The sequence below is a fragment of the Chironomus tepperi genome, unplaced genomic scaffold, assembly GCF_022539635.2.
Source record: "Chironomus tepperi strain 1889 unplaced genomic scaffold, CSIRO-AGI_Ctep_v1 contig_346, whole genome shotgun sequence".
NCBI lineage: Eukaryota > Metazoa > Arthropoda > Insecta > Diptera > Chironomidae > Chironomus > Chironomus tepperi.
The window spans coordinates 1,100,368-1,113,166 of record NW_027226468.1 but is presented as its reverse complement, the minus strand read 5'-3'; the positions used below and the strand labels follow the sequence as shown (position 1 = coordinate 1,113,166).

Here is a 12,799-nt window from a genome sequence, read left to right as displayed (position 1 = left end):
CGCTAAGTCGATTTATTGACAGGTCTACTCGGAATCTGAGTGGACACTTAATTAGCGCACTAGTGTAACTCCCAAGCTGCACAACGCGGCGAACAGTATTTTTGGCTGTAAAATTTAATACAAATCAGCTGTTTCAGTGCCGTAGGAGCCTCTTTGCGTACTTCCTTACTTACTTCCTTAGCAAATGCGCACGGGGGCCAATTGTCGCATTTAGAATTCGTCGAAAGCTGGCTCTGTCTTTAGATAACTTCTGCCAGTCTTAATTCCCAGCGCTTTTACAGAGTTGCTCACACAGCAATCACATGAGCCACTTTACGTACAGTCTTTAAAATATCGATGAAATGATGTCATACCGAACACCCTGTGCTGTTACGCGGCTGTATTTTATTACTCAAATTTATTTAATTTAATTGATTTATGAGGTTAAATTTTTGATAGGAATTGAACTAACGTCTTCATTGCAAATTTGGTTTTATACCAATTTCAAGATGCAGGTCTAATTGACATCGTCACTTGTTAACAGAGGACTTTCGTTCATGCTGATTAATTTCCTTCCATTCGAGAGAGTCACCTAATTTGTTCACCTATTATGAGAATCATATGAATCCCAACTAGTTAATCGAAGTTCCAATTTTTGGAAAACCGTTAAAATTTGGAACTGATCCTCGGTATCGGAACAATGTTGGAATTCCCTTATTAAAATTAGAGTTCGTCTAAAATTCCAGGCTTACTGCTTCGGACAAACTATAAGATACAGACAAAAACTGTAGGCTTGCTAATCATAAACGCAAGAAAAGCAGCCCTGAGTTTCATGACCAAATTCTAAAACAACAGCGACTCCAAGTAAAATGCGCCTTATTAGCCTTCCCAAATCCACCAAGACTGTCTTAATTCTTAATTCAAAGAAGTCGCTCGCTCGACTTTAAACGAAAATAAAAAAAGACTTTCTGTTGAACATCGATATGCTTCTCATTGAATTCAAAACAATCTCAAATTGAAATTGAAAAAAAAAGTCGTCTCTTTTGTGCAAAATAAAAAAAATAAGGCAAAACATATACAAAAGAATGTGAGACAAATTAAAGAGTGAGAGAAAGAGAAAAGAAGAGAATTGACCTGAAATTCAAATTGTTGTGTATTAATTTGCCTTATTTTATAGATCTATAAGTTTTAAAACTATTCATTTTGCATCTTCTTGCTGTTGGGTTTGATTAAGTTGATGATTGTGTTGTGACCTAGTGGAGATGATTTGGGGTTTGTTCGTCAATAATGTCGATTAAAATTTGGGATTTTGGATCTTATTCTGTAAAGTTAGATCAGTGGTGGGCAACCTGTGTGTCGAAGCACTCTAGTACGTCTAGGAAACGTGAGTCGAGTGTAATTTCGGTCATGGCTTGCCGCCAAAGAGTCCCGTAGTCCACATAATAATATTCCCTAATTATCATCTTCAGTACATTCTCCTGTCTACAAATTATTGCTACATCCAGTCATCACCCAAAATTCCCCATCATTTCACATCCAAACAAAGCATCTTGCCCTAAATATCCAAAACTCATTTCATTTACTACCAAAACTATTCATTAATTAACAATAGCCATAACAGTACCAACAATTACCACCTAATTCAAGCAATCAAAAGAATTCCCTTAGTAGTAATAATTAGCATCACTTAGTTGGGACGAATGATTCAAAGTGATGGCAATATTTAAAGAGATTATGAGAAGATGAAAACAATTTTGAGATCTGTGCAATTGAGCATAAAGCTAATGATTAAGTCGGATTCTTTGAGAGGAAAAAAAATTGAAAAGAAATTAAGCCGAATTAAAAGATATTTGAGGCAAACTAATGAAATGGAATGAGGCACTAAGAAAAAAAAAGTTAAAAAAGTAATAAGAAATTCAATCAGCGTATTTTAAAAATCTTCATTTGTATTAGGATTTGAACCTTTGAATTCTAAATCTTTTAAATAAATTCCGATTTTCTATTGTTAGAAATTGAACTATTTCTCTATTTAAATTGGGATTCCCGACGACTAAATTTTAACAAATTTTCAAGACAAAACCGAGGCTACAAGGGAATTCTCGGAAGTCTTGATCTCGTCAAATCTCGATACTGAGACTAGGAAGTCTCGGTTATCCAGTTTCGGTATCAAGAATCGAGTTTCGTTCTCAAGAGTCGAGTTTCGATCTTAAGAGCCAAGTATCTCAATAGCCGAAATCTACCTTAGTTAAAAAGACAAGTCTTAGAAAATAAGTTGATCAATACTGAATTATATTCGAATTGATCTCGGATTTTGATTGAAATTTGTATGTAATGTTATGCTTCACAAATGTTCTGTGACAAAAAGTTCCAAGCAAAATTTAATATATTTTTTGGAAACAGGATTGAACTCAAATCAGGCCAAATCAATGTACATATAAATGTTAATGGACTTGAAAATCGACGAAACTTCCAAGTAGCTATTAAATAGAGTCTAGTGTAGCATGGGTTGAATTCCATGATTGGTGTCGCTATCCTGATCAGCAAACATTGAAATTTTGTTTCTACGCAACGAGGCGACGTAAGAACTAAGTGATAGCCACTTCAAGATGATTAGTTCCCAATGCTCCACTGTGATTCATGGGGCATTAATAAAACGGTTGAACAGGTTTCTGGTTCTGGCCAAAACGGCTACTTCTACTGGTTTCTTGTGATATTGCTCTCAAGCCACTGGACATAATGATTCAAATTTCCTAAGTGGTTGCCACTTGCCTCCAGATATCCCAGGTTTGATACAAATAAAATAAAAATTTCTCTCAGTGTAATTTGCAAAGTGCTACAAAAAAATCTTTGATTTCATTCCCATTTACTGATTGCGTACAATTATCTCTGCCTGAATTCACGACAAAGACATCGCGCAATTTTCTTGTATATATTTTTATTTCACACAATAACGCCAGCAAGAAGCGCTGATTAAGAAAAAATATCCAGCAGCATATAATAAAATAGATAGATAAAGAAGAGCATCGACAGTCAAACTTGATACCTATAATTCATACATATAAGATAGAAAAGAGAGTCAGAGTCATCGAAGAAAGACCTTTCTTTCTGAAATTTCTTCATTTCGGTGTTAGTGTGCTTCTCATTCTTACTTCTTTCGGACGATCGGATTTTTTTTTTCGTGTTTCAATTTTTTATATATATATTTTTTTTTTATTTTTATTACATATACATGCTCTATGGTGGCTCTTGTGTATTACTTTTTTTTATAATAAATACCGTTAACATTGAATAACAGTTTATGTGAAATAATTATAAAAGAGAGAGAGGAGAAGGAAGAGAAAAAAAAAATATATGAAAAAAAATTTAGTAGCTTCATTTCATTGAACGCAGCACAGAGGAAAGAATGAAAAGAAGATCGATGGAAGTAAGAATAAGAAATGTGTGTAATTGTGAGAACGAGAAATTCCAGATGATAATGTTTGTCTTATCACTGAACTGTCGACAATTTTAACTAGAATTGCGATTTTTTTTTTATATTTTTTATGGGGATTTTTTTGTGAGATTTTAATGGAAATTTGTGAAAGAATTGTGAATATTGTGAAATTAAAAGTGAGAGAATCGTAGACTGTCAATTAAGTAGGTCTTTGGATTTTTCTTGTTTCTAAGGCTAAAAATTTTCAAGATCCGTATAATGATGTGTTATTTAATTTATACTCTATCATACTCTTACTGAAATCATTTTCAGACTTAGAACCTAGGTTACTAAATAGGGCTTTCCATCTGACTCTGTTACTGACTTTATCATCAAGTAAGATCTCAAGGTAATTAGTGCAGTGATGATCAGTCTGTGTGCCGCGATACACTGATGTCTAGTGTGATAGTCAAATCTTCAGATATGTTTCCTAAAAATGTCAGACAATGCATCATAAAAAGTGAATTTTCAATTGATTAGATCTGAAAACACATCCAGAGTAGCGTCCTAAATGTGCCACAATGTAGGGATTAAACCACAGTATTTAAACCTAGACCTACATTTCATAGTGAGACTCGATCTATTTTTGAATCAAATGAGTTCGAATCATCTGCTGGAAAATTTAAATGCCATAGATTTTCATTGAATCGATTCCAGTGTTTGGTCAGATGATCCATTCATTTTTGCAGATAGACCATTTTTTCATCTTACTTCCCATGGCCTCATTCAGATAGCACTTAAAATGGCCCCTCTGCAATAATGTCTCTATCGACAGCGTCCATATTAGAGTTTTCTGATCATTCACGAGTTCTTTTACCCTCTACAGAGCCAGATTTAAAGATTTTATTTAATAGATCTTCTCCAAATTTATAAAGTTCAAAATAATTAAGCAACACTCGACTCATGCAAAATTCCATGCCAAACTTCACGTCCATAAGCTCTCAAAAAGATTGTGTAACTTGTAAAATTTCATGCAGATTTTATGAGAATTCTCACTATGATTAGCTCATACACAGTGGTCATGTTGAGTGTTAACACCTAAATGACGTACATAAAATGTTCAAATTGCATCATCTAATGGGAAAGTTATGGTTTTGGATGTCATAATTAAGACTTGGTTTCTTCTGTTCTCATAATATGCATAAAATAAACCAGAGCTTGAAGTCGACTCGGATTTTACATGGAATAGTCAACTCATCTTCAGGGTCGAGTGAAAGGGAGGATGTAGGGGAGTAGAAGAGATAGTAGAAGATTGGAATTACTAGCTGAACATCCACAAAACCATCCAAAAAATCCTCACAAAAATATTTCGTTTCACTTTTCTAACTCCTTCGCATCATAATCTCCAATCTTAATGTGTCAATTTATTTTAGATTAATTAATTAGTATATCAACAAAATTAGACAAATAATCCATCAATTCAAGCCTTTGATGATGACATAAAGTTGAAGTGAAGTGAAAACAAAGAGAAATTTAAAATTCCAAAACCAGAAATCAATTGTGTAATTTTTTGTGGTCTCTGTCATTGAAAGTGAAAAGAATCAAAAAAGGAATTGAAAGGAAATGTCCATAAAAAGATAGAAAAAACAAGAAATAACAAAGTCACAACATTCTGTATAGCGACGAAAAAGTGCAATTAAGATTCGCTACTGCATCACTAAGAGAAGTGCTTGTCACACGGAAAGAAGAAGGAGATTCATTAGTGCACAGAACGACGTTTTCTGTTGGAATATCCATATTATATAGATAAATAGTCCAATAAATTTAAAGGTATGTATTGCAATCATTATCCGCTTGTTACTGATGCTATAGCCGGTTTACAAGATCCTAATGAAGATAAAAATTATTTATTGTGAATAAATTAATGACATTGTGGATTGTTTTATTGGATTGTAAAGTCATCTCCAGGAAATGAAAATGTTGCAAGGAAAAATCGTGGGAATTAGAGTTAGAAGTTCTTAGATGGTGTGGGAAATGTTGAGGGAAATGTAAATTCATAATTAAAGCTGTTTTTATGGGTAGAAATTAGAATAATTCAAACGGAAGCGATCTACATCCTTGTATCATACATTTTAATACTTTCTATATGTATGTTTGTTTATTGCTGTACCGGCTGAGACTCATATTTAATAATGCAAAGGATATAATGCTAGCAGACAATGACTAGGATGTTATCATAGTGTCATGTAAGCGTACTATTGCCTTTTTGAACTAGAAATCCCGATTGAGTATAAAACCATTAGAACTAGTCATTAACTAGCTTTTAACTTACAATTAACTAGTTATGACGTGTTTTTGTCCACTCGGGCACTAAAACTAGTGATGAACTAGACTTTGACTTGCCTAGTTAAATATGTTATAACGCATTTAATGAGTCGAAATGGCTCGGTAGCGTAATGGCTTCGCTCTTAAGGACTTAATCATTATACACTGAACCAGATTATGGGTTCGAAACTCGACATAGGTAATATTACACATGTCCCCTTTTTCGAAACATATTTAATGGAAACGAGGCTTACAGCCTTCCTTTGTGTGCTCCAGGCAGGAATGAAGTTTAAGAAGTGTTTTGGTTCCCACTACAAACTGATAATCGAGGTTTGAATGCGGTGATATAGAAGAACCGTCATGCGTTAATTTGTGTGAGTTAAAATGAGACACGAATCTCTGGATCTTTAAGACACACAGCCTTCTTATTTTTAAAAATGACAGTTCCTCTGTTTCTAGACACCATAAACAAAAACCATCTGTCATTCCATTTGAATTTCATTCACAAAACTTCCCAAATAGCAAAACTGCACAAAACCTGAAAAACTTACAAAATACACTTGTAAAACTACAAGCTGTCTAGTCTTTCAAATTAAACAAACAAAATAACAATAAAATAATTTATATATCATCACCGGCAATTACAATAGAACCTCAACCTTGCGAATTTCCTCCCTCAATAAATTCCTCACATTTTATTATTAAATCTCAATTCATAAATTTTCTATTTAATGACAACTTATTTTTATGTAAATTAAAGTCATTCGACAAATTGCATGACAAGTCATGTCACGATATGGATTGACATATTGGTACCAACTGAGAGTAACGTTAATAGAGGTCAAGATTGGCAGTAAGAAGAAGAATGGGGAGAAAAACTTGTTACGATGTAATAAATTGAAGACTCTTTTTTTTTTGCAGCAACAACCGTAAAAATTATTGCATTTCATTCCTGAATTTAAGTTTCGTTTCTTGTTTCTCTTCACAAAAAACCTGTCCGATTATTTACTTACTCCCTTCCTCCTTTCTTTTTTTTATATTTTCTCACTACGTTCTGTTGTTTAACACGAAACTTAAGTAAATATCGAACAGAAATTAGGTCAAGCACTTTGGTGATGTGTGTAACGTGGGAATGTGCACATTTATGATAGATGCACATTACATTTAAAAGGAAAGTAAATGAGGTGAAGTGAATAAGCATGTTTATTTCGCTTGATGTTTTAAAATAACAATCGTAAACAAGAGAAAGAGATAAGTTATGCTGAACTTTATATTTAGCAACAATGAGAGGAAGAAATGATGAAACTTGTTAGAGTATTATTGACATTAGCGTGTGATATGTTAAGTATATGTACACTATAGGGGTCTTGAAGGTTAAGATGCCGGTTTAAGTTAAGTGGATTCTATGGTTTTATGGTTGGATTTCAATTAACAGCCTCAATAAATGCAATACCATCACTTTAATATTAGAATTTTAAGTGCTTGTCAATCTTGGCTATTGATTGCATCATCCATTGATAGATCTTAATCCGAACATCATACTGTGTTCATTAATGCACCGCTACTTCTCCGTATTAACGATAAGAGGCAAAGTTGTAATGATGGCACCAAAATGATCTGTTTTAATTCATTTTAATGACAAAAACCCGTGTAGACAAGGAGCATACTCATGAGAATGCTCACAAAATTGAGAATGTTCAATTATATTGACTGAGTATATTCATGAGCACACTCATTTCGATGAGCATGTTCATTGTCTGCTAGGGAGAATGATGATCACCGTATTGAGTCGCAAGGGTAATATGCAGGGTCCTCTTTTACCCAATTTAACTATATTTGCACTTGCAAAATGGGTCATAAATGAACATCTTTTGACTCAATGTTGTTGATCAGTGTTGTTGACTTTCTATGGATAGAAAATTGAGAGAATATAAACATTTGTATGTAAAAATGTGACTTTAACAGACAACAACCATGGTATCGACTCGAGAGCTTGTTCTGGTATATTGTACTAGTTGATCATGCTTGCGAGCGTTACTTATAGCTTCCTCTGCTTATGAAAGTTCACTCTTTGCATGCTAGGGTAAGCTTATAGGGTTTGGTCTTACCCAACTTCGCACTCTTCAATTTCCAACTACTTATCTCCCCTATCTTCGTATTTGCTTTGCTGTACATCCTTTAATGGCTTAACGGCTTAATTGATCCAAAGCATTATTTAGTAGTTAAACCCGAACATACAAAGAGTATGCTTTCGTGTTACCGTGATGGCATTACGGTACCATGTGAGCATGCTTTTGGCATGTTAGGGAAATTTACCCTTCTTCATCCACATACATCATTAATGTCATCCTTTATCGACTCTTAAACCTTCAAATCTCGCATTTCCCCGTACATTTAAACCCCCTAATCAATGTTGTAAGAACCAAACACTTTAACCGAGCATTGCCATCGCGAATAGAGAAGAAAATGTATGAAATGAAATGAAACAATTGTTTTGCCGTGACAATAATCGAGGTTAATAGTAAAAGAAGAGAAAATTTTAATTGCTGCGGTTAACACATGTTTATGAACTTCTTCCTCATTGTTTCTAGCTCTTCGAAGTTTTGGTTTAGAAAATGAAAATTTTAAGAGAAAAATTTGTTTGCTGTTCTTCTTTTTAGTTCACTTCCGAAAAAAAAGTGAATAAAATTTGGGTGTATGAAATTGATTATGCTAGCAGAAGTTTTTAACGAAAGAAATTGAAACTTTTTGTTGTGGTTGATCAATTATTCAGCATAAATTTCAATTTCTGATGCTGTTCATGATTTTTTTTTTGGTTGCTAATGCTTTGGGTGATAGCTTTAAAAGACTTATTAAAGTTTTGATATTTAGGGGTTTGATGAAGGATACATTTTGGTTTGAATGATTTGTTGTTTGTATAATGAAGGTATGACTGATTCTTAACTGACAGGCTGCGGTTAGTCGACGGTATGTTTAGTCATTGTCTTGACATTTGCGGAATTTACAATCGATTAATGACGTTTTTTTCAATTCACAAAAATAGCATGATCTCTCTTGCGAATTGCACCCAAGAGTATACTCAAATGTGCTAGCAAACCCGAACAGTACAAAATAAAAGGAAGGTCACCATTAAGTCACTGTTCTGCTTTAAATCTATTTTGATAGTTAAAAACACCGTTAAAAACACCCGATTTATTGTCATGTTTCGTTTAAATTGGTCCATCTTTGATTGAATTTAGATAGATTCGGACAAATTTGTAAACATTCTGTTGAATTCGGATGTATTCGGTCGAATTCGGATGCATTCGGAATAATTCGAATACATTCGGACGAATTAGGGTACATTCGGTCGAATTCGGATACATTCGGTATAATTCGGATGCATTCAGTCGAGTTCGGATATGTTCGGTTGAATTTAGCCGAATTCGTCGAATTATGAATAAATTGAAACACACTTTGGCTAAATCTCGGTTGGATTTTAGTTTAAAATTCGTTTTGATTCGGACAAATTTAGATTAAATTCAGAAAAATTTTATATGAAGTTTGATTCTTAGAAAAATTACGAACATCCATTCAATTACGACACCAGTTTGACTTTAAAATCTTCAAATTCAATAGAACCTCATCAATATCTCAACAGCAGTTTCCACCTAACGTAATCATCATTACAATCTTATTGAATTTATCTGTGCAAGTGAATAGCCATTTATGCTGTTAATAGCTATTTACTTCAAAATCTCATATAACTGTCTTTAACTATACAAAAAAATTCATTTCTTTTTCCTCATTGTATCCATGACAAATTAATAATTGATAGTAAAATGTTTACAGTTAAATGCCCTTCTATTATTCATTACTTAGTAAGTTTTGGATGCTGAATCTGTGATGAATCTCATCTTACTGACCTCAATTTGACTAATGAAGTGACAAAATTTCCCAAAAAAATTTTGCTAATTGCACCTCAACTCAAAGCAGAATCAATTCTGCATGGAATGCTTTCATCGAAAATCACCGCTATTAACAAGTTTACGGCTACTGAATTACAAATTGGTAAAAAACTGTCAAATTGACAACTTTTGTGTATGTGACATGCAAAATAAAACAGCTTGAAGGTTCTAAAATTAGAATTTTTTGGGAGAGGTGTGCATGAGGAATGAGTTTGGCTGTGCATGTCGTGTTGTTGCTGAAATTCTGAATAAAACCAAATCAGAATGATTACAAAATTATGTAACATCCAACAAGAACTCCAAATTCTTGCCATCAACAACACAATAAGCCTCAATCAAGTCAAAACTTTCCGACCTCAATTCCCCAACTTTTTTTCTCATAAATCTTCCAAACTACTAAATAAACATATGAATAATCCATTTGCTAATTCCAAACAACAACAAGACTGAACCGTTCGTTTCCAATAAAAAAGAATCACATCAATATGTCTTTAAGATATACAAAATCTGTGCCTTAATCATTTCAAAAGAATTCAGGCACATTAGATTCCTGTTTTAATCCTAAAATCCCACATTCAATGCTCGACTGTCTATCAACAGAATGTAAAAATGAGAAAGTATGGCTTAATTAATTCTAGGAATCCTTATGTGAATGTATAAAAAAACCTTTATCGCCTAACAACATTGTATGTTCTACTAATGTAGTTTATGTTGTTTATCTTTGAAGGAAAAAAGTTGTTGGAACTTGAATATTTGATGGATTTAGAAAGTCCCGGGTGACACACTGTGTTGAATCTCATTATATGCAGTTAGAATATTCTATTGACGCTGTCAGGGCTCCCTGTGATGTTTTGTTGTTATTAACGGTTCTTCTGGAGAATTTTAGACATTTAGTCATTAAAACAGCAACGTGGAGCTACCTTTAGACCAATATCTTAATCTGTGTATACTTTCTTAGGCGGGGGGCATGTTTCAACCTATATCATTAAACCACTCAGGCTATTTAGTGTCAAAATAAAGCTTAAGCTTACAACAAATGGTTTGTGTTGTTAATCTTGTCACATAGTTTGTGCAAATATTCTAACAGTACGTTAAGCAGGCATTCTTTCAGCACTGTTCTACAATATCTAGCTTTTCTTACTGTTCCCAAGCAGGCAAAGAGCATGCTCTTAAGAGTAGAGTAAGCTGAGAGAAACGCTCACGAGTATGCTCATCTCTTTGACTGCTCTTTGTCAGAGAGTTTTGTCGGTTGATGTATTGTATTCCAAATGACGATTTAACATGCCATGGTCAACTCTATACCTACGAGTAGCCAAAAATACGTTCCAATTAGTCAATATCTGGGCAATTACATGCCTATCACTAGTTAAAGAGATGTTTGGTCTTCTCAGAACCAAATCGGCAAACGGATACTCAAACATAAATAAACCATCAATAAAGAAAACATTAAAACCCATGCAGATCGGTACTAATTCCATATTCTATCAGAACTAACATCAAAAAAACCAAACAATCCATAAAACTTTATAATTCAGAACTAAAATTGCACAAAAACTCTCATTATATCCTCACAGAGCAAGCAATTGACTCTCATTACAGCCATAAACAACCAGAAAAACGGTTCAGAACTTTTCATGTTTGGAAATTCCACGAAGTAAAAAATTTTCTGTGATTTTTTTTTCTCATTCTTTCTTCCGAAAATAAAAATTCGTAAGGTTACTGACATTGACCACCTGTTTACATGTAGTCATTCATTCATATAAAATTCATTGCATTATACAACCTTCTTTGTCGAGTGTTCTTATACAACCACATAGAGAATATTTTTTGTAGAGACGTAGATAGATAAGAAGCATGAATTATTAAGTTCAACTTGTTTTCATGTCGTATCTACCTTACAGTTCAAAGATTCTCGTCTCATTTTTGATTCAGAAATGTAAATAATTTTTTGTAGCTCACTGATTGATGTTTAACGACCGTCAATGATGGCAATTGGAAATGTAGAAATGAAGAAAGAATAGAAAGAAAAAGTGCTAATAAGAATTTTGCTTTGTCTCATTCTGGGTCGTGTTTCATGTGCTCTTTATTCTTTTCTCTCGTGTTAGAGGAGAACTAGTTCAGAAATTAATTAGCATTCATGTATTGTTTGGAGTTTACCATGATGGATTCGCAAATGCGGTTGGGAAAATGTTTAAAGATAAAGTAGATTAAGGCATGACTAATTTGAATTCTAAGATGCTAATGTGACTTTCTAAGATTAGAATAAATTACATGAAGTTCTGTCTATCACAGTGGTGGGCAACCTATTACTTTACGCGGCACTCATTGGCGGTAAGTCTCGATCGAAGCGGCACACGACATACAATTCATAGGATTTCCAAAAATGATTGTCGGCACATGGATTACTCGCTATAGTTCTCAATATTCCTAATTGGTAGAAGTTATCGAAAGATAGAACGGCCTAAAGGCGTTCTTTAAACGCGGCAATGAACCTTCGTGCGCTTCAGCCAAGAAAGTAAGAAGTAGTACACGGATTGCTCACCATTGATCTATCCTTTCGTTCATCAGTTTGACAGATATACACAAACTCTTGAGCAACAACCTTCTGACCAACAATTCTTGAAGATTTGAATATAAAGCATTTGCCTATCAGCTAGCTCAAAAATCAAAAAGATTTCAAAAATCAGGCACCTTGATTCGCATAAGTGATATGTGGTTATGTCTGTCTATCTTTTCGTTCATCTGGTTGCAAATCTTATTCATAGTCTAATACATTCCAGCAACTACCCGCAAAATCAATACATTCCAAAAATTCAGACTAAAATGAATTAAACGTTTAACTAGCAACAAGTCAAGTCAACGTTCCGAGCAGCATGATGTCGGAAATCTGACTTTTAATCGTGTAATTGAGATGAAAACAGCTTTCATGGTGTCGTCAGGGCATCTTTGTGTATTGTTGTCAACACAACAGCCCATAGTAGACCTAAAAGCTGTATGTGCTGCTCGTAAACAGTACTGCCGCTACCGTTAAAATGTCAGTTTTGAGCAATGAATTGCAATATTTCAACTGAACTCCAGGAACTCAACTAAATGAGGTTTTAATCAATCACCACCTTTACATGATCAACTCCAATTC

At 33.8% G+C, this 12,799-nt stretch overlaps 1 protein-coding gene across 3 annotated transcripts in view; it reads left to right on the top strand.

Annotated features, from left to right (window-relative positions):
* The window catches only part of Np (serine protease notopleural), a 33,058-nt gene that overhangs the window by 4,328 nt on the left and 15,931 nt on the right, over positions 1-12,799 (top strand). For all 3 annotated transcript variants that reach the window (XM_070644770.1, XM_070644768.1, XM_070644769.1), the window contains exon 2: positions 4,825-5,221. The gene's annotated coding sequence lies outside the window, so the exon portion shown is untranslated. The remainder of the gene's footprint in view (positions 1-4,824; positions 5,222-12,799) is intronic.